Source organism: Mustela nigripes, chromosome 9 (genome assembly GCF_022355385.1).
Source record: "Mustela nigripes isolate SB6536 chromosome 9, MUSNIG.SB6536, whole genome shotgun sequence".
Taxonomy (NCBI): Eukaryota; Metazoa; Chordata; class Mammalia; order Carnivora; family Mustelidae; genus Mustela; species Mustela nigripes.
In genome coordinates this window covers 38566348-38589626 of record NC_081565.1, presented here as the reverse complement: position 1 = coordinate 38589626, position 23279 = coordinate 38566348, and the positions used below count along the sequence as shown (strand labels likewise).

The 23279-nt window shown below is 36.5% G+C and overlaps 1 long non-coding RNA gene across 1 annotated transcript in view; it reads right to left on the bottom strand.

The window, feature by feature from the left end:
- LOC132025101 (uncharacterized) overlaps positions 1-23279 on the bottom strand; it is a 75271-nt gene that overhangs the window by 33311 nt on the left and 18681 nt on the right. Inside the window, exon 2 of the long non-coding RNA XR_009406415.1 lies at positions 15870-15972. This is a non-coding gene — a long non-coding RNA (uncharacterized LOC132025101). The remainder of the gene's footprint in view (positions 1-15869; positions 15973-23279) is intronic.

The window sequence follows — 23279 nt, the reverse complement described above, 5'->3', positions numbered from 1 at the left end:
TCCTAGAAGACAGAAGAGGCACTAATATTTTAGATATCAGCTGTAGCAACATTTTCTAGATATGTCTCCCAAGACAAGGTAACTAAAAGTAAAAATAAACTACAGGGACTACATTAAAATAAAGAGCTTCTGTACAGCAAAGGAAACAACTGAAGGCAACCTACTGAATGGGAGAGGATACTTGCAAATCACATGCCAGTAAAAGGTTAGTATCCAAAATATATAAAGAACTGATACAACTCAACACCCAAAAAACAAACAATCTAATTTAAAAATGACCAGAAGGTATGAATACACATTTTCCAAAGAAGACATTCAGATGGCCAAGAGATACATGAAAAATGTTCAACATCACTCATCATCAGGGAAATGCAAATCAAAGCTACACTGAGATCCCATATCATGCCTGTCTGTATGGTTAAAATAAAAAAAAAAACACAAGAACCAACAGGTGCTGGCAAAGATATGGAGAAAAATTAACCCTTTTGCACTATTGATGGGAATGCAAACTGGTGCAACCACTGTGGAAAACAGTATGGAGATTCCTGAAAAAAACTAAAAATAGAACTATTCCACCATTCAGTAATCACATTATGGAGTATTTACCCAAAAGATACAAAAACACTAATTCAAAGGGATACATGCACGACTATATTTATAGCAGCATTATTTAACAATAGCCAAATTATGAAAGCAACCCAAACGTCTATTGATAGATGAATATATAAAGAGGAAGTGGTACATATATACAATGGAGTATTATTTATCCATGAAAAAGAAAAAAATCTTGCTATATGCAATGACATGGGTGACTCTAAAGAGTATATGCTAAGTGAAATAGTCAGAAAAAGACAAATACCATACGCTTTCACTCATATCTGGAATTTGAAAAACAAAACAAAGGAAACAAGCAAATGGGGAAAAAAGAGAACAAAAAACCAAGAAACAGACTCTTAACTATAGAGAACAAACTGATGTTTACTAGAAGGGAGCAGGGTAGGGGGAAGGGGGAGATAGGGGCAGGGGGTCAAGAGTACCCTTACCATCACCCTCATCAGTAATGTACAGAATTGTTGAGTCACTATATTGTACACCTGAAATATAACACTATCTGAACTAATAAAGTTAAAATTTAAATTAAAAATAAATAAATAAATAAGCTCACCACAATCATCATCACTGCTGTGGTGTTGATTCTAGAGCTCTCCAAATACCCTTTTTCTTTGGCTGCTCCAGTAGGTGAAGGGCCAGCATGGAAATGATAGCCGAGTGTGTGCAGGATATCCGGCTATCTCTAAGAGCCCTGGACTACATATGCATGAATATAACAATACCTGTTTAGTAATATAAAGTCCTTAATAGGACTTCAGATGTTTATGCTGCGTTATAGGTCATAGGTCATGAATTAACAACTTGGGTTTTCCTCCCTTCTCCATCTTCTTCCTAATGCTATTCTCTTGTACCTGTGGCCTTCACATCAGCCACATTACATCATCCCTTGTTGACTTGCTGTAGTATCACCTGCACAAGGAATAGCACTTGGACCTGAGAGCTGCAGGTAACTGTGATAATACCATCACATGCCCCACCTTTTTTCCATTTCAGAAAACACACAGAGCTTTCTCTTCCTCCTATCCCATGCCTTTGTTCCATCTTGTTTTCTCTTATTTCCTTGCTTATTTATACCCAGCCACTATGAGAAATCTCAGACAGTCTGGGCTAATTAATTCATGTTCCTTTTATAAACACAGAGCTAATAAACCAGAAGCTACAGTCTTCCTGTTATAGCTCCTTTCCTCTGTGAAAAGAAAACCCTATCTCTTTACCCAATAATTGGCTAGCACACCCCTATGGCCTATAGCAGAAACCAAAGCTTCTCCAGCCACATAAACAGTCTGCCAAGTCAGGAGTGCACAACTATGTCTTGAATTCTTTTTCTGCTAGTGTTTGGGAGAAAAGACACCCCAAAGACCGTGTTACTCAAAGCACCTGATGAAACGTGCAGTGCCACACTGGCAGAAGTCTGGTTCTGTGAAGAGTAAACTCTGGTTGTATCCTTTCAGATTGAACTCTTGTGTGTCAACCAAAGAGTATGTGGGCATATCAGGGCTTTCGTAAGATAGAGTCACAAGCTCATGTAGTTGGGAAACTTTACAATATAAAAAAAATTGACGACTGTAAAGAGTGCTCTCTAGGCAGATAACGAATTTCAACTAAGTAACGAATTTCAAATAAGTAATTTCAACTAAGTAACTAAGTAAGTAACGAATTTCAACTAAGTGAAACTGATTGTGTCCTCCTTGTGAAGTGAATTAAACTGATGACTATTAAAATACTCTTGTACTATAGCAAGACACCATTGTCTATTTCTCTCTGACAAAAATAGAATTCACTTTCTAAGTCATCCACTAAAATACCTTTCTTTTGTTTGGTTTTTTGATGTACTTTTTAAAGATTTTATTTATTTATTTGAGAGAGAGAGTAAGCAAGAGGGAGAGAATCTGAAGCAGACTCTACACTGAGCACAAAGCCCAATGCGAGGCTTGATCCCACAATCAGAGGATCATGACCTGAGCCAAAATCGAGAATCAGATGCTTAACATACTGAGCCACTCAGGTACCCCTCTTTGTTAGGATATATGCACAGGTGCTTTGAACTTTCCTGTTATTTTTGCCATAGAGGATGGAGATGCCTGAGAAGTACAATACTCGACCAGTAAACTACGTGATGTCCTTGGACAATAGCTCCATTTTGATTTGCAGGACAATAGAATCAGTACCTTGCATTTACGAGTTAAATATGAAGGTTTATTGTGAAGCTAAACATGGGCCAATTAACTATTGTATGTACATATCTAGACTGAATGACTTTACATGAAGCTTGTGTATTCTACAGTATACATTCTATAGTACAAAGTTTGTCTGTGACTTGAGTTGCCAAGGTTATTGTAAATGGTAACTCATCAAAATACATGGGTTAGTTCAAAGCAACATGTTTACTACACTGCACATACTTATCACTTCTGTTGAAGCTATCCTAGAGTTCTAAGACATCAATGTTTCCAAGTACACAGAATTTGGCATATAAAATGAATCTCTTATAAGCTGCTATGTGTAAATATGTGACTAGAGCTACATCTACTTGGATTGGGATTGCTGGCCAAAATACCTAATCCTGTCTGTTATGATTTAGTCACTAGCTCACTAGCTCAAGGATAAAAGTGTTTGGCCATGAGTCAAACAAGGTGATACCAAATAAAAAAGGAGGTCAGCTAGGCTGGGTACTTAACGCGCATTCTACTTCCTTCATACCCGCTCTTGTGTTTGTCTTATCTCATATGCAACTAATCTTCCATATCAAATAAAAACCTGCAGATGGAAGCAATGTAAAATGTGGACTCAGGTGCTCATATTGAAAGAGCAAGTCCTTGTGAATGGGACCACTAGAATAATAATGGTACTCGGAGCATGCCAGGTGATCTTCTAAGTCTTTTCCTTAGAGTAATTAATTTATTCTTTGCAGAAGTCCTATAACATAGATATTTATTAATATACATATTACATAAGTATATATTATATTATTATTTTATAACCATTTTAAAAAGGAGGATACTGAAGCAAAGAGAAGTTAAGCAGCCCATCCAAGGTCACACATTGGGCAACTGATAGATGTAGTCTAGTCTTCAAGTTCACGGAAATTTGGCCCTCAAAATCTGAGCACACAATCATTATACTACATGTCTCTTAACATAAGAAGCAGTTTCTGTCCACAAATAATTCCTCTTAGTTTAGATAATCTATCTAATAGGAGAGCAGAGAAGAACTCAAAGAAGAGCCAAACTAAGAGTATAAATAACCAGTATTTTAAAAGCCATTTTATCCTCTTCAAAGGGCTTTCAAATATAGAAACTTACTTGCTTTTTTTTTTAAACATCTGTTCTACAAGTTCCTAAAGGACTTGAGATTTATTCACTGCCACAAAATAGTTTACTTCTGCAACACTAAATAACATAATCAGCATCTTCATCTTAACATCATGTTCTCTGGGAAGATGAGAACAACACTACTGAAAATGACACAAAAGAATTTTACAGTAGCTTGCATTTCAGTTCTCAGAATTCCGAGCACTCTGTCTACATATTGTCATCTACTCACTTTGTGACCCATAGTCTGGAACTGGGGATGACTAGCCCACGTGTGGGGAGTGAGGGATGGTAAGCTTTAAAAGACTCAAGTAAATAGAATCACTGAGAGGAGAACCAAAGTAGAAAGAAAACATGTCCAGGAGGTTAAAAAGTGGGAGATTTCACGATGTAAAAGACAAGCTCTCATGGCACATGGATTAGCAGAGAGAAAAAGAGCTGAACAGAGTCCATGGAGAACTAGACAAACATCTGGCAGGTCAAGACACTGTGGAAAGAGAATTCTTCAGACTTCTACTTGTTCAGTCAAATACCAGTCCAGATGTCGCTGTAAAGGTATTTTTTAGATGTGAATAAAATTTAGATCAGTAGATTTTGAGTAAAGCAAATTACCCTCCATAGTGTAGGTGGGCCTCATTTGATCAGTTGAAGACTCAAGAACATAGGTGGGAGCTTTACAGAAGGAATTTGCCTCAAGACTGCCACACAGAAACCCTGCCTGAGTTTCCAGCCTTGTGGAATTCAGATTCAAGACTTCAACATCTCCTTTTATCCTGAATTTCCAAACCTGTCAGATTGCATACAGATCTGTAGGCATACAGATTTCACACTTACTGTCCCCCATAATCACATGAGCCAGTTCCTTAAATCGGTCTTTTTCTTTCTCTGTCTCAATAGATAAATAAATAGGGAGAGAGATCCTATTGGTCCTGTTTCTCTAGAGAACACTGACTGATACACTGATTAAATTTCATGATCCCACAGATGGTATTTAACTTTTCTGAGCCTCAGTTTCCTTATTTTATAAGACAGACAGAATTACACATAGTTTACATACGGTTATGATAGGTACCTATGGTAGTCCCTAACACAAGTAACAATAGCTGTTACTGTTATGATGTCACTACATCAGTGCTTTGGTGATCTATTTGAGTTTTTTTAAGCCAAGTGGTTTAAACCAGAAGGATATTTTCAGTATTTTAAAACTCTACCTATTTTTCCATATGAAATCTATCACTTTAGTTCACTTTAATTCAGCAAGCAATTCAACTGGTCATCTCTTCCATGTCTGCCCTGTGGCAGCAGATGGTACAAACGTGCATAAAGTAAATGTCTAGCAGAGAGGACAGACATGGATATAAACTAATAAATCTTATCCTGCAATTCCATGAGAAAGAAGAGAGGGGCAGTTCAATCCTCTGATTGTTCAGAGGGTGGTCGAGGGGAAGAAGCATTAGGAAAAGCTACAGAAAAGAGACACTATTTGAACTGGATTCTAAAAGAAGAGTTAAAGGAGGCTGCGCACATAGGGCGGGGTGTGGTTACGGTGCTGGTAAGCAAGGGTCCACTCACTGTTAACAGAAAACAGGCCTCAACAGGCCCTATGACAGGGCAGCTCCATTCCCACCAACTTGCTAATTAAAAGCCCATCTTGTGTTCATACTGCAGATACATGGACAGGGCGGAAACAGGCAGGCAAAGGCTTAAAGCTCCAGGGAATTCATCAGTAGAGAGGAGCTAAGATTTTACCTTTTATTTGGTTTAAGTTGTCAGACTAAGGTACCTGGAATGTTAGACTCGTGGGGATATTTAGACAAACAAGAGCCCAGGGCTGCAGCAATCACTGAAATGCCCTTTGGAGGGCTGACGGAGTGACAGCAGGTTGCCTGGTTGAAAAAGACCCACAGAAAAGCTGGAGGTGTTATTAAGCTTCCCCAGAAAGCAGTTTGAAACAGTCCAGTGCATTTCAAAGCCTCTAGAATGGAATAAAAATAAAGAGTGCTGTAATTTAAATGTTAATATCTCATCAAGTTTTATCTGCAGAGAAAAGGGGGAGCAGCAGCTCTGTAGTCTCTTTCGGAAGCAGATAATGTAGCAATAAACAGCTGGCTGCCCTCAACTCAGGCATTTTATGCTGCCTTTGTGATCCGTCTTCCCTGCCACGTGGTAACATGAAATCAGAAGCGGCAGACTTGGGGGCGCTCTGGGCTGAGGCCAAATCACAACGTGGAAAGAAACATGGCTTTTTCAAAGAGGAGCAATGCTTCTCCGGTGCCCCCGGGGCAGCTGGTCTGGTGAGGCTGGACAAGGACATCCAGGCGTTTCCTGGCAACAGGTGAAGTAATGAAGCTGTTACCACCCTCCGCGTGGGTTAACGAAATCCTCAGGGGGCCCCTGAGGATTAAGATGCTTCTCATAGAGGCATGTTAAGGAGGATCCATGATGGCAGAGCAACTAGGTTGCCGCGGTGGGGGTGAAAAGCATGAAAGCTTCGTCAGAGTTTGACCTCGTCATATCAGAACCACTTGCAGGATGGCAGGCAGGGAGGCAGAGATGATGTGAGGAGGAGGGGTACTGCTGCTCTTAGGGCTCTGTGCGCACAGCAGTGTTTTATTAGCATTTCTGGTGCTGCCACTAGGACCGATGATTCCGTTCTTGCAAGGGTTCAGAGCAGAACAGGACTGGTTCTAAGCATTTCACCTGGATTACCTCCTTGAAGGTTAATCATATGACTGAAATACTAACAATACTGCAGTACTCTTACTTACCACATTTTTTCAGACGAGGAAACTAAGACCTAAAGATGTTAAGAATGCCCAAGTTCACGCAGCTAATGAACAGTGGAATCAGAATTTGAACCGGGGCCATCTGGCCTCACAGACGGAGCTGTTACTACTACTACTAATCCCTGCCTCGTTGCTCCCAGGCAGGAGGGCAAGAGGTCCGTGTGCTGTGTACATTAGAATAGAAATATCTATCCTCAAATCTCCTCTAAATGCTTCTAAAAACGTATCTCTTATCTAATTTCTGACATTAATGCTGCTTTAGTAAGGAACAAAATCTTTGATTTCCTAGTAGAGCTAAACCCTCAGGGGGCATTTACATAGTGACTAAATTTAAACTAACATGTCAACAACCAGGGGGAGAATTGGATGTCTGAGAGGCTTCCTCTGGACACTAAATGGCTGGTATTGGCAAAGGAACAAGTAACGGGGGCTGGAGTTAGCAAAAATGAACTTATTGTTTAATTTACAATACTGTTAGTGCTTACCAGAGCACCCTCTTAAAGTTCTGCTCTATTTTTTTTCACATTATCTAAATTACGCTACAAGTCTTCAGATACGTATTCACAGCAATACCTTTATGATCATAAAGTGCTATACCCTTCCCCAACTGTGGATTATTAGGGTAGGCAATATAGATCTTTTTTTACTCTCACAGAGAAATGTCAAATGGTGGGGTCCAAATCACCTTTAGAATTGTATCAGTCTCCTCTGTTTCTGAGTTCCTATTTTATGTATGCTTTATAGGAATCTTGTTGATGTCTAATAACGTACTGTTTTGAACCATACTGTCATTTTTTAACATTTGATGTCCCTATCTTCCCATCTAGGAGACCTGAGTGTTCATTACATTTTTTTTAATACTCTCTTCCCTGTTTAGCAGAAGTATGCATCCAATCTATCATTCAACAAATTTTTCTAAGATATTACAAAATGTCTTATTTAATCTATCAAGATATCCCACAGTGCTAGATTTCTTTGTATTGGACTCTCCTGGCATTCTCAGAATCATATTTTCTGGAAAAGCATACAGAACAGAAGATTAACTGGGTTCTTTGCCAAGCTTAAGAGAAATTACCAATCTCCATATTTTAGGTATTTGGGGAAAGGGCATTAGACTTTATAGAATACTTTTATTCTTCTCCCAAATTACAAATCTACTGAGATTTTTCTACTTCTTGAGTCAGTGTGATAGCTAATATTACTTGTGTTATTTAGGCTTTCAAATTTATGAAACAAAACTTGAAATTGGGAAAGACATGCTGCCTTTTTAACTGACTTTTCATATGTATTAATTTTTATTCTTAATATATGTGTGCTTTTCCCTCCACATATTTAATGATTTGTTAATTGATCTTTGCTTCATGCACATTCATGAATGTTGAATGTACCCGATGCATAGATAGGCATCTATCAAGTATCTCTAGAATGGTTAGGAGTAAATATGGGTAACCTCTCCGAATGGCAAAAGCCAGCTTCCCCCATCTGGTGGAATCCTGACTTGTGCAGGGAATGGCTCAGCCATGAGGAGGTGGAGAACAATGATGGGCCCTGAGAATTCTGGAAGTAAATTGTTTCCTACTTTATAGAACTCTTTCTCAGTTTCCACATCCTAACGTTTTTATAGAAACTTTACACTTCTTAACCATATCAACTGGCATCTTTCTGTCAATCAAATCACAGTTCTATACACCTGCCTACTCAGTGTCCCATGCATTCACACTTGCTCCCTCTCCCTTATACACACACACATGCGTGCGTGCACACACACACACACACACATACACATTGTGTTAACTCAGGGTGCTGTAACAAGATAACACAGACTGGCTGGCTTAAACAACAGAAATTAGTCTTCTCAAAGTTTCTCAGTTTTCTGAAGGCTAGAAGTCCAAGATCAAGGTGCCAACAATGTTGGTTTCTGCAGAGACCTCTGTTTCAGCTTGTAGGTGGTGCCTTCTCACTGTCTTCACCTGGCCTTTTCTCTGTGTGCACCCGGGTCTCTAGTGTCTCTTCTGCTTCTTGTAAGTACTATAAGATTAGGGCCTCCCCTTTATGATTTAATTAAACTTAATTACCTCCTTAAAGTCACAGTGGGGAGGTGGGCATGGTTAGGGGTTCAACATAGGAATATTGAGGGGACAAAATTCAGTCCATTACACACATTCATGTGTACGTACAAATTGTTTTGCTGTGCTATGGTGTGAAATCACCATTGTTATCAGCCATAGCAGAGAAGTCAATAAAGTCCCAGTGCTCAACAAATACATTTCAGCTTGGTCTCTCTCTGTCTTAATGATCAAGATTCCTTTTTGGAACTAGAAAGAGGTGTACCCTAAAATGCCTAGATAACACAACTTTGATGAACCATCTACTCTTTTTTTTTTTTTTTAATTTTTGTAAACGTATAATGTATTATTAGCCCCAGGGGTACAGGTCTGTGAATCGCCAGGTTTACACACAGCACTCACCATAGCACATACCATCCCCAGTGTCCATAACCCCACCACTCTCACCCTACACCCCCTCCCCCCCGCCCCCCTCAGTTTGTTTTGTGACATTAAGAGTCTCTTATGGTTTGTCTCCCTCCCTATCCCATCTTGTTTCATTTGCTCTTTTCCTACCCCCACCCCCCCACCGTTGCATCTCCACTTCCTCATATCAGGGAGATCATATGATATGATATGACTTATTTCGCTAAGCATAATGCCCTCTAGTCCCATCCACATCATCGCAAATGAACCATCTACTCTTAAAGAGGATCTCTGTATGTTGCATAGACTCATGATTACATGGAAGTATTCTTAAGGCAATTTGTGGGTTTACAGGTAAAATTTGTTATACCACAAATAGCCACAAATAGTGACTTTAACTTACATCATCTAATCCTTAGGGATCACTTTCATGACAATAATTATAGTATCTACATATAACCAGTTCAAAACAAATTGTTTTTACTTTCTTTCAGGGGTTTTAGGTCAAGAACAATGTAATTTTATCATGCTATTGATGAATTAAAAAGAGGATCAGAGGGTTAATGTCTCTCAAGAATTTAACTTAATAATTTTCTAATGTGGAACCATGAGAATATGTGCCCCGAGAATCAGTGTCTGAGAATAGCAGGAGATAAAGAATTTAAGATAAAGAAAATAAGTTTTATCAGTCTAATATTGCAAGCTTTCTGGATGAAAATGCCCTTTTGACATAACATCTCCCCAGATGAAAATTTCTTTACAGACAGAAAAATGAATGGTATTTCATTAAAACTGGCATGTCTGACTCAGAGATTTATGTAAACTGCATTGGAAATGAGATACACACATATTTCTAAGATATATTAATTATGACAAACAAAAAGCCGTTGTTTATGGCTTTTAACCAGGTAAAAGGAGAGAAAGGAAAGCTTTTTGTGGAATATTTGCAAATAACTTCAAAAGTACTTGTGAAATAAGTCATTTTAATATTTGGCTTATCAGCAAAAGTCCTGAAGCTGATGGCATTTGGCTCACTAAATGTGGTAAGCAAAGACATTTTAACATGTTGCTAGAAGTATATTTTTTTTCCTGACTCAGTTAATCCTTCTGAGTTAACTTAATTATAGAGATGTAAACATTTCTACAGGTAAATACATAAACTATGTACGCTTAAACACTATTCCACAGCTCCACTGCCATGATTCACCCATCTATCCATTTATTACCCCTTATACAACTTTGAGTATTTGGATGCCCATATAAATAATTTTCATCCATCATCAGATCATTATACTTAGAGCATAGATGCAATGGATGATTGACAAGGAGGAAGAATGAAAAAGTAAGCAAAAGTAAGATTTGTAAAATATTCCAAGTTGGTTAGACTTTATCCTGGGGATGCTGGGAGGCCATTAAAAAAATACTAAGGAGCGGCACCCGGTGACTCAGTTGGGTAAGCAGCCAACTTGATTTTGGCTCAGGTCATGATCTCAGGGTCCTGGGATCATGCCCTGCATCAGGCTTCCTGCTCAGCGGGGAGTCTGCTTCTCCCTCTGCCCCTTCCCCTGCTTCTCACCTCCACTTGCACATGAATACACATGCTCTCTCTCTCTCTCTCTCTCAAATAAATAAAACTTAAAGAGAAAAGAAAAGAAAAAACTGAGCAAGGGAGTGATACAATCAGATTTACGTTTACAAAAAATCACCTCAAGCTGCTTCATGGGGGACTGGAGGGGAACAAGAATAGAATAGCATAGCAGACCAGGTAAGTGACCACATGTCTACAGCCATGTGATACCAGCTAGGACAAGTGTGACAGTAAATGTAATTGGACAAAATGGCGAAGTAGAATCCAGTGGATGTGCTGGTTGATTAAATGTGTAGATTCATTGAGAAGAGCCAAAGATAGAGTTAAAGGGAATAAGTTTAGGGCACCTAGGGGTCTCAGTCGGTTAAGTGTTTGCCTTTGGCTCAGGTAATGATTTCAGAGACCTGGGATCAAGCCCTGCACTTGGGTCCCTGCTCAACTGGGAGTCTGCTTCTCCCTCTCCCCACTCATGTGCTCTCGCTTTCTCTCTCAAATAAATAAAATCTTTAAAAAAAAAAAAAAGGAACAAAGTTATGTGGGAGGAAAGGCACTTCCTCCATCAAAGCAGGAAGAAGTAGTAAAAACTACCCATGGGGGCAGCTGTTTTGTTTTGTTTTGTTTTGTCTTGAAGCATGTTCCACACCCAGTGTGGGGCCCAACAGAGGACTTGAACTCATGATCCCGAGATGAAGTGTCAGATGTGTAGCCAAATGAGCCACCCAAGTAGAGGCAGTTATTTTGAAGTTTTGCTACAAGAATATGAGGGGTTTCTTGATTACAGTCATGTTTGGGTAATGGAGGGAGAGGGGTCGGAGGCTTGGAATTCATGTAAACATACATATATATGAATCACATATTTTTAGATGTTTACACAGTCAGAATCGAAGAGGTTCTAATCACATAAAACCAGAAAGATTGCTGACTAGCTTCAAGTATCTAACTGAGGTTAAAGATAAGACTAAAAGACTCAATCAAAATAAAATAGTTTATAGAGGTAAAAAGTAAGTAGAGCAAAGATATACAATGTGATTGCAATGAACAAGGAAGCAAGGAGGAGTGTATTAATATCAGTGAAGTAGAATTACATTAAAAATTCAAACATAAGAGAGGAAGCTCTCCTAAATTTTTGAATAAAAGTTACCATTCATAATCTAAAAATATAAAATGCTTTGATATATTTTCCCAACATGCTACTAGGCATAGCTTTCATGTTTTCATTCCGGGCAGCAAAATCACCAGCATTCATTAATCTTATAAATTTCATTCCTGCTAATTTATACATGTTGGCTATAAAAGATAGGTCATATTTAACATGAGTCATCTATTTTTTAGACTGTTTACACAGTGAGAGCATAAAGATTTTAAAAAGTATAAATTGCCAAAGCATATGTGGAACTCTGAGACACCATAGAAAAAAATGTTAATAAAATGTTGGGAGTTCACAGCAATTAGCAAGAGAAATTATAATAGGAGAATGAAACTCTACCATAATGAATATCAACTGAGAACAATGAAGAGAATAATTTGGAAAAAAAAAAAAAAGGAAAGAAAAAGATAATACTACCTGTCTATATTATATGGGAAAGACTTGTAAGAGTTTACATGTTTATCCCACTAATCTTTAGAAAGTTTGTATAGAAGCTACTCCTTTCAATCCCTACTGACCAGCTAAGGTTAACAAACTATTGACCAGTTACAGAACTCACCAAGGAAATAGCTAAGATAGCTGAGCTAAAATTTGGACCCAAGCAATCTGTCTTCCAGGACAGGGCCCTAAATGTCTACAAGGTACTGGATTCACTTACAGTGAGTGTCAGAGACCCAATTAAATAGTCAATGTAAATATTTGCATTGAGTCAAATGAGAGTATTATTGGCCTCATAAAATGAGTGGGAAGTATTCCTTTCTCTTCTATTATCTATTGTTATCTTGTCTTTTTTTTTTTTTTTTTAACTAGGAAACAAATCTACACCTTCATTTATTTGCTTTTCAGTAAGTTTAAATCTTTGACGATTGCAGCAACACATAGATTCTGTGGGCCAACGGCTTTAGCGGGAAGATTGCTTCAGAACTTGGCACAAACCATGCCACTGTTTTCAAGAGCATGAGTTACTTTTCCCCAGATTACTCTGGTTTTGTTGGGTTTGCCACCAAAAGTCACTGTTTTGTTCTTTGCTTTGTACACAGAAGTTCATCTCTTGCCTAGATAGAATTCAGTTTCATCTCATCACAGAGTAAGAAGAGTTGTATGTTCCCTTCTAGACATAGTTGTCATTATGGGAGTTCCCAGTAGGCCTCCACAGGTTCCAAGATGGAGGAAAGAACTCTATTGTTAACTCTTCTTTAAAAATTTGGTAAGATTCACCAATGAAATCATGTGGACGTGAAGATTTTTTTTTTCAGGAGTTTTTAAATTACAAATTCAGTTTCATTAATGGTTAGAGGATTATCCCAGTTATTGATTTCATCTTTTTATTTGGTTTTTTTTATTATTGATTTCATCTTGATTGAGTTGCAATAGTTTGTAGATTTTAAGGAATTAGTCATTTAAGTTATTGCATTTAGGAATATAAATTTGTTTGTAGTTTTTCTTCATTATCCCTTTAATGGCTACAAGATTTGTACTAATATCTTTCGATTCACTCCTAACTGGTTATCATATTCTCACTCACTATTTGGTGGGGAGGTGGGGAGGGAGTCTTAAGCATGCTACAGGCCCAATGTGGAGCCCAACTTGAGGCTCAATCTCACAACCCTGAGATCATGACCTGAGCCAAAATCAAGAGTCAGATGCCTAACCAACTGAGCTACCCAGGTGCCCCTAGCTCCGTCACTCTTGTAAGAGGTATATCACATTTATCAGATTTTCTTAAAAGAATTTAAGAAAATTTAGTTTTTAGTTTCAGTTATTTTCTCTGTTGTCTTCCTATTCCAAGTTCATTGATTTCCACTATTTTATTCTTTTTTTCCTATTACCTGCTTTAGGTTAATTTTTTCCCTAGTTTCTTTAAAGTAGAAATTTAATTACTGATTTGATGTTTTTCCTCTTTTCTAATGCAAATATTTTAGTGCTATAAATTTCCCTCTCAGCACAGCTTCAGCTACATACCACAAATTTTGATAGGTTATATATTATTTTCATTTATATGTATTTAATTCCTTTGATTCATGGATTGTTTAAAGTGTGTTGTTTAATTTGTGTTTGTAAATATTCCTGTTGTCTTTCTATTATTGACATATTTTTATTCCATTTTGGTCAGAAAACATATTCTACATGGTAAAATTTCACCTGCTATCACTTAGAATGAAGATAATACATTTAATGAACTTGCAGCTCCAGAAAAAAAAGAAGACTGGAAAACAGAGTAAGAGTAGGGTATGTTGGTTAATACTGGGTGCCTTTGACAAGGACATTTAAAAGATAGATAAGCCTTATTAAAGAATTTGAGGCTTTACAAGCAAAAATGAAGAAATGGGGAAAAGTTCAGAAACTTTCTCATCCCAAGAGGCTAAAAAGATAAAAGTGAGTAGGCACTCGCGTAACAAAGGCAGATTACTATTCAGCCTTAAGGCAAGAATCAAATGAACAATATGGCCAGCATATCTGTTGTTAAAATCTCTAAATGGATTAAGCTGTCAAAGAGGGAGGAAGCAATTAAGGTTTTGGCTCCATAAAAACTTCTAATTGGATAAAACAGCCACATAGCCTTAACAGAGAAATCAATCTGCCAAAAGTCATAGTATACCTTACCCCATAAGTACAGAGTTGAACTGTTTTAGTTTTTTCCTTTGCTTGTCTGTTTTATTTGTGTTTTTTTTGTTGTTGTTGTTGTTGTTTGTTTGTTTGTTTTTAGCATAGCACCAAAGGCAGCCACTATCTATTTAGGGCAATTTGCCCTGCCATCTAAGGTAGAGCTGTTTGCCATTTAGGATAATTTGTTTATGGTGCCTGTACAGGTGATTTGGCAACTCTTTAATTTTTCTCTGCTTCTTACCTTTTTTTAATGGATACCAAATCTTTCAGTTTCTAGCTTCTCTCCACATTCAATGCCCTGGAGGGAGCTCCAGGGAAACCAAAAGAACATAAAATAAAGGACAGTGAGTGGAAAAGTGAGGAGCAAAGTATAAATGCAAGAGTTGCCATTTCAGATACAGGGAGGAGACAGCACATGGCCCCGACTGGAAATAGCTTTTATCTTCCCAAGAGAGGAGAAAACCAACTGCTGAGAAAGCAGATCTCTGCATAAAGAAACTAAACGTTTCCAGAGATGTATTGGCTGAGCCTCGGAGAAGATGGACTGGCAGAAGAGAAGAACAGTAATAGAGTGACCAATGGAAGCAAAAGCTGACAAAGGAAGCAGTTGAGAAGCGAGACAAGGGACCCAGGACCATGCTGTCCTCAGAGAAGAGTTTTTTTCCACTCCACAGCCCATCACCTGTGGACAGCCCAGCATCCAATATTCCTGCACATTTTAAATCCTTAAGCAGAATCCATACCTCATAGTAGAGCAATATGTGTAATTAAAACATAGAGAATTTATGGTATCACTCTGACAGAAACTGGGGAGAGGAAAGATGGAGGAAACACAGAAGGAAGAGTAGATGGGTTCCTATTTCTCTTCTCACATAACGGGAAGTCAAGAGATGTCTCAAGTTAGTGAAACAAAGACTAGTATTTTATTAAAAGTAACAAAAATATCCAATTAGATAGAAATAACAATATACAATCAAAACTGAGGAAGGTGAAGAGGAGAAAGGAACTGTAGGACACATCTATTAAGTTAAATCCTTGCTTTTTACAGCAGGAATTCAATAGAAAGGAAGAAAGAAAAAAAGGGAGGGGGGGTGGGAGGGAGGGGAAAGAAAGGAAGGAAGAAAAGAAAAGAAATAGTATGGTTGTATTATTTCATAAATGGAGACAACTGGAAATGTACAAACTAAGCTCATTAAAAGACATTTCTAAGGAGACCAGGAATAGAGAAGATGAATGTAACCTTTCTATTACAACCTTACATGTCCCTTTTTATTATAACCGCTTTAAAATGTTTTTATCATGTATTTATTTTACTTTCATAAAAATAAGAACAAAAATGTAACTTACAAACATCTGAGGACTTGTAGCTCAGTTCCCAAACTTTGTTTCCTAGGAACCAGGAGAAATTCACCAATTTTACTCAAGAAGGTGAAGACCACTTGTTAACATACTGAGAAAATAGAAAAAAATTAAAACATAATAAGAATTCTAGCATTAGTAACCTCTCAGGATTTCATGTTTTGAAAAGCTTATAAGACACTTTTCTATTTTCTTCTCAGACTTATGGACTTACTTACAGCAGAGTTAAAACAAGAAGATAAGTGGGTATTGGAATAGAGAAGTATCAATGCTTAGAGACTGCCAAGAAGAAAAAAAAAATTGTTAATGTAGGGGCAAAAGAAACATTAAGAAGAGAAAGAATAACTATGAAAAATGACACTAAACATGATTGCTATTAGGGAAAAACATTGTAGTGTTTTCACTACTCTTATCTTCTTGCAACTATATGGTGGGGTTTCTTGTTGTTTCAGTTTTGTTCTGTTTTGTTTTTTCTTTGCAAATATATGGTTTAATAACAAGATTCAAATCCACTTATGGTCATTGACAGCCCCATATTTTCATTATGAACCATGTACCAGTTTCCTCAGGAGCAGTAACAAATTACTATAAACTAAGCAGCTTAAAACAATAAAAATGTCTTAAAACAACAAAAATGTATTTTCTCCCCGTTCCATAGGCCTACGATCTAAAATCAAGGTGTCAGCAGGGTCACGTTACTCCAGAGGTCCCAGGGGAAAAATCTGTTGGTACTTGCCCCTTCCAGCTTCTGGTGGCCAGAGTGTTCATTCCTTGGTTTGTGTTTGTTTGTGCCCCCTCAATCTGTCTATAGTCCTATTGCCTTCTCTCTGGGGGTGTGCCAAATCTCTCCCTGCCTTCCCCCTGTGAGAATTTATGCACCAGGTATCTGGGGCCCCAGGGCCCATGCAGATAATACAGTATGACATCACCATCTCAAGATCCTTAATTCAGTCACATCTTACCAAAAAGACAAACAAAAACAAACAAACAAACAAAATCTTTTTTTCCAAATAAGGTTTACAGGTTCCAGAATGAGAACTTGGTATCTTTGGGACCACCATTCAGCCCACTACAAATAGTAATCAAATGAATTGATTTAGGCTGATATATTTCCTGGGATATATTACAAATATCTAATAAAAAACCAACTTTACCCCAATGACAAGGATCTATGAGTAGCTGTTTCTTCAGAATTTCATATTCTAGTGCACGCATTAAAGAATTGAGCTTTACTTGGTTTGTTAGCAGAAATAAAGGAGGTATTTGCTTGTAACAACACAAAGTTAGGTTTTACATTATGCTACCATTTCCTTCACATCAAATATCGACCAAGAGACTTGTGCCTTGATTTTAATTTCCACATCACTTGCTACTCTGGCTACTTTCTAAACTACTGAACAACTTGAACAAATGTAGAAAAGGCCCATCTTATTTGGGGCTACATATAAAGCTAGTCTTGTTGCACAAAGAACTCCTAAAATTTAGGAAGTTATGAGCATCTTGAATCACAAAATATTTCACCAAAATGTTGATCCTCCTCAATACACAGGAATTTATAAATGAGGTGGGATTTACATAAAAATATGTTTGGAAGCCGATTCCCATCCTGGGAATGCCTGGGTGGCTCAGCTTGTTGGGTGTCCGACTCTTGGTTTCAGCTCAGGACATGAACTCAAGGTCATGGGATTGAGCCGCCTATATTGCTGTGAGCTCAGCTTCGAGTCTGCTTCAGATTCTCTCTCCCTCTCTCTTACACTCACTCTCTCTCTAAAATAAACAAAATCTTTAAAAAAAAAAATTGTTCTCCTGATGCAAAGAAATAAGGAATTATACATGCAGTCTAGAACCAAGGCTCAAAGAAAACATTTGCAACACTGAACTTTTGAGAAAGCAGAGGTATGGAATTGGAGATTCTGTTCCGACATAGACTTTCCTACATATATTTTTTTCCATTTTCTTTTATTTCTTTTCAGTGTTCCAAAATTCACTGTTTATGCACCACACCCAGTGCTCCATGCAATAACTTCCTACATATTTTTAATAATCATTTCATGTGAACAAAATCAACACATAGCATTGTAGAAAATCTGGAAAATACAGGAAATATTAAAGAGAAGAATATATTGTCTAATTGCCTGATAAATCACCACATACCAAGCCACGCATTATACATCCTATCATTTCTATCATGTATATAATATTTAAATAGCATTGGAATCCTGTTATACACACATTTTCCTCTAACTAGTTTGTGTCGTGTGACGATCCATAGTGAGAATTTCTCCATATCACTGAATTGTAAACCATGCTTCATAGTGTGGACATGCAGAAAAATTTTAGGTCTCTCCCAGTTATTATACATTTTTAAAGTTCTATTTATTTATTTTTGCTCTTCAAAAATGCACTTCAGTAATCATCCCTGCAGGTCAATCTCTGTGCTTGCTTATTATTTCCTAGAGTAAAAGTTCAAATTACTAAGCCCAAAGCTAGGGATGCTTTTGTATTAATTGCCAAATTATAGTTTAGAAAGGTACCCATTAATGTTCTCATATGCAGTTTGTGGCAACATCCATTTTACAGAGATTAACAGAGATGACAAGATAAAACTTAATATTATTTTTATTTTAAATCTTTACTAATTTTAGAGGTAAAAATAAAAACTCATCTCAATTTATATTTAATTACTAGTGAGACTGAGCATTTGTTTATATATGTGTTTCTAGGCCACTGATATTTCATTTTTTTATTATTTGTATGATTTGACATAATTCTCTTTTAAGTTGTCCAACTATTTCTTATATGGTTTATACGAACTGGGTAGGAGACAATGAATATCTTCAACTTCACTCAATAGAACCAAACTGTTTTTGTTTTATAAAAAGTTTTATATTCTTACCCAAATATTGTACTTTCAGACTTTTAAATTTTACTAATTTGGTGAGTATTGTGGTTTCTCATTATAATTCTGATTTGCATTTTTGTAATTGTTAACAAAGTTGACTTTGTGATATACTTATCATCTAGCTGGATTTTGTGAATCTTTTTCTATCAGACTGGCTTTTTCTCATTGTGTGTGTGTGTGTGTGTGTGTGTGTGTGTGTCTACATACATACATATATTTTTAAATGCTATTTATTCTATAGATAAATATGTCTTTTTAAAAGATACCTGCTTATTGCTGGTAGGCAGAAACACAATTGACTTTTTATACTTGGTTTGTATCTATTAACTTTGTCAAAGTCCCTTACTAATTCAAATAAAGAATTTGATATTATTTTGTATTTTCTACAACACAGTGATAAATTTAAATTCTTCTTTCCAATCTTTAAATCTGTAACATATTTAATCTATTCTTCCTCCCTCCCCTCCTTCTTCCTTCCTTTTCAGTGTACAGCACTAGTTAGAATGTCCAGTTCACTGAAGAGAAGTAACATTGGTAGGCACTCTTGACTATCACTTTCTACAGGAAAGTCTTAATTGTTTCATCATTCATAGTGATGTTTCCTCTAAGTTTCTTTGGGCTGCATTTTGAGTACATTTTTCATATTTTAATTCACTAATTCCCTTTTCCACTTTGCTATGATGCTTAGCCCCTGCTTTGAGTTTCTAAACTCAGATATTATTTTTTTATTTCTAAAAGCCTCATGGACTTGTGTTCACCAAAATCTTCTTGGTTACTTTTAATTGTCACTTGTTCCTTACATATATTCTTCTTTCCTTACATATATTCTTCTTTCTGTTTTTTTCTTTATCTAAATGTATTACATATACTAATTTGACATCCTGTCTGTGATAAACCTAGTAACTAAACCCTCTGTGGATGAAGTGGTTATTTGTTGTTTCTAATGACTCTTATTCATAGTTCCTATTCTCTCTCTCTCTCTCTCTCTCTCTTTTTGTGATATGTTTGATTGTGAGCTCATTTTCCTTTGGAAAACTTATATCCATGGAAATTCTTTGATGCTTGCATTTATTTAAGGCTTTCCTCTCCAGAGAAGATAAACATCTGTTTCTATCAGAAGTCTCCATTACTACCAATGAGATTTTAATTTAAACTAAATTTTCAGACTTTCATCAGGTTATCTTTGAGCTAACATAATCATATGAATTTGGTTCCTTCCTAGGTGACAGCTGGCTTGAGATTATGAAGAATAAGAAGTAATTATTTTTCCCTTCTTCCAGAAAAAATGTTGAAGAGGACATGCTATTTTGTTTCTTTGTGGGATTTCTTCCCCCTTGGGATTTCATCCTTAGGATCCTGATTCTATGTGTATCTTATTTTATCATAATCACACATATAACTACTAGAGTTCTCATTAATCAAAACAGGGGCTGCCTTAAGCAAATTACATTTTTCACATTTCCCTCCAGTTAGTTAAATAAAACTATTCACATGCTGTCTCCCAAAAACATTTCTCTATAAAAAACTAATTTTTAACAATTTTAAGTATTTTTAGAATTTTAAAATAAGAATATTATAGAAACTTAAGATCTCGAAAAGTTCAGTCGCAAGGAACAATAACATGGAGATAAATTAATATGGTTGCAGGGTGATAGATATTTTAAATTCATGCATTTTGGATGGTATATCTTTATCTATACTTTCTTTTCTAATTCTCCAAGCAGAGCAGAATTATTCACAAAAGTATGGATCATCACAAAAATGAAGACTGCAATCATTTCTTGTATGAAAAGTTACTCAGAATCCAATCAATGATATTATTACTCATAAACTATATAATTATTTGTAATTATACTTTAAAAACTTAGAAACTCACCCTGGGGCAAATAATACATTATATGTTAATAAAAAAATTAAAAAGTAAAATAAAAATAAAAACTTAGAAACTCAGAAAACTTGTATTCTTCCATATTAGATGTTATTAGTTGTATAATAACAACTCTATTTTTAACTCAGGACATCTAGGTGGCTCAGTCAGTTAAGTGTCTGCCTTCAGCTTCAGGTCATGATCCCAGGGCCCTGGGATTGAGTCCCCCATTGGGCTCTCTGCTCTATGGGGAACCTGCTTCTCCCTCGCCCTCTGCCTGCAGCTCTCCCTGCTTGCACGCTCTCTCTCTGATAAATAAATAAATAAAATCTTTAAAAAACAAGCAAACAAACTACTGAACCTCAACATTTTCAACATTTACCAAATACTTTTGAAAGAAATACCAACAGAGGAACTTAGTTCTCAGCATTAAAAATAAGGTAGGGAGCCATTATAAATGGATGGATTCTCTTATGTTAAGTTGCCCTAATGCTTGTTATCCAGTAGTAGATCTATTAATGTTCAATTGACATGAGAAACATATGCATCTTGAGATATGTAAATATACTAATATGATATATAGATATATTGATATATACATCAAATATATATATGATCCATGTATATTCTTTTACTACTCCCTATATTTCATTTTGTCTCAAAGTCAATCAGAAAAATCATCATCCTTGGATATAGATCCAATTATTTTCGTCCATGATGAAAAATGAAATACTGCCATTCTATAAATAGAAAAATACAAAGATTTTTAAGGTTACAACATATATTTAAAATAATATTTCTCTTTAACTTATAATAAATGTTGTTCAATAAAATGTGAGGTATCCCATAAAGATCCACATCTTTATTAACATATATCACACTACACCGTGTTTTTTCATCTTTAATAATCACCCAAGGAAGATAATTCAAATAATGGGACATAATTCAAATATGAAAAAAAGTCATCCTCTCACATAATTAATATTACTAGATGGTTTTTTCTTCATATCTTAATAGATATGACAACGATATGATTCATATATTCAAGAGGGTAATTAAACTGCCACATGTTCAAATCAAATTTAGGACAAAACTGATTAAAAGTGTCAATTCCCAGCAAAAATGACTGATTGGCTTAAGGTACTGAGTGTTCTGAAATATTCAGAAAGTCAAGTTTAAGGGAAAAGGAACCTGTATTTGTTTCCTATTTCTGCTGTAAATCATCTCCACAAATTTAGTGGCTTAAAACAACACAAAATTATCATCACACTGTTTTGGAGTTCAGAAAGCTACAATGGGTCTTATGAGGCTACAATCAATTTGTTTTATTTATCTCTGTTTGTACAGTAACTACCCCAGTTCCTAGGCCCTACAAGGAGCTAAGTGAATGAACAAAAGAACTGTAGACCTGGAAGTTACCATAAATCACTGGAAAACCAAGGATCAGAGTATTCTGATGCCATCCCTCTTGGCTAAAAAGCAGGCTGTTCTAGAAGACAATAAAAACCAGAGAATGAACAGTTGGAAATCAGAACTGTGAGACAGGTACTGAGCAATTTCATGCACATATTCTCAGCAGCATTCCTGAGACAGTCATGGCAGTTTCATCTGCAAGGATGTTAAAGTTCATAAGGTGACTCAAAACTATCACCGAATATTTCCTTCATGCTAGTCAAGGTTGATGGGTGTTGGCCTCATGTGAATCTAGCCTCTTTCCTTCGGGCACATCTTGCTCCTTCATAAAATATCAATATTGCCAAGGGTACACAGAACCCTTGGTGAACAATGTAGTTTTTCCTCATATGTGGAAATACCTAAGGCTTTCTAGACATCTAGTGGTTTTGGCTAGGAAGCTTCACACCTCATTTTGAGGCATGGCTTTCTCGCCATGATTATACTGAGGTACAAGGAAGACAGCTGGAAGGATTAGTAGACAAAGGCCCTGATTGGTAAACAATTAATAGACATCAAATGACCCAGAAACCTGTACAGAAATGGCACTAAGGTGTCATGATTCAATCTGAATGCGATTTCTGCCTGCAAATGTTTGATTGAAAACAAAGCAGTAAGAATCACTATAGAGAGGCTACAAAGACATTTTTATAGGAAGTTGAATAGTCTTGCTACAGCCTGATAATTTGTTAGGTTTCTTCAAGAAATCTGCAATATTGGCACTTCAGAGGGGAGAGAAGTCTTATATATAGGCACTGGGCAGCTTAGCTGGTTTATTTTCCTAGCAGAAGTTTTTAAAATCACACTTGACTTAATATGGTCCTAAGCAGTTAGGAGTCAATGAGAGCATTACTTCATGGATTTTTTTCTCTTTAGGGGCAAAAGGGTTAGTAGACAGGGTACTAATGAAATCTCAGTGAACTCCCATTGCATGAGTCTTGGCAATAACAATAATCACCATTTTGGATCTTCTTGGAAGCATTTTCAAAGTTTTACAGTACTAGGACCCTAAAAAATGAGTGTATCAAAACATATAAATAAATAATTTTACTAAAAATACTCCAAAATTTAGGATAAGCTTGGAATGCTAGATTTTTAGTGTATCAAAACATATAAATAAATAATTTTACTAAAAATACTCCAAAATTTAGGATAAGCTTGGAATGCTAGATTTTTA